Source organism: Eimeria mitis, genomic scaffold (assembly GCF_000499745.2).
Source record: "Eimeria mitis Houghton genomic scaffold, Emh_scaff4700, whole genome shotgun sequence".
Taxonomy (NCBI): Eukaryota; Apicomplexa; class Conoidasida; order Eucoccidiorida; family Eimeriidae; genus Eimeria; species Eimeria mitis.
Window position 1 is genome coordinate 1,793 of NW_013573005.1, and position 264 is coordinate 2,056.

The 264-nt window shown below is 61.4% G+C and overlaps 1 protein-coding gene across 1 annotated transcript in view; it reads left to right on the plus strand.

Annotated features, from left to right (window-relative positions):
* EMH_0077110 (uncharacterized protein) overlaps window positions 1-264 on the plus strand; it is a gene marked incomplete at both ends in the record, with an annotated part of 3,528 nt that overhangs the window by 854 nt on the left and 2,410 nt on the right. The window lies entirely within an intron of this gene.

Genomic DNA, 264 nt, shown 5'->3' on the forward strand with positions numbered 1-264 from the left:
GGCGGCGGCGGCGGCGGCGGCTGCTGCAGACGCAGGACACACCAGAAACAGCCTAAGTAAGTACACTTTGGAGGAGTAGGAGTAAGAGCAGCAGTCGCAGCAGCAGCAGCAGCAGCATCTGCTGCTGCTGCTGCTGCAGTAATGGAAGCAGACACAAAGGCTGTGCGCGGATGCCACTCATAGGCTGAGCTGCCATCAGCAGGAGCCAGCAGCAGCAGCTGCAACAGCAACAGCAGCAGCAGCAGCAGCAGCACCTGCGGCATG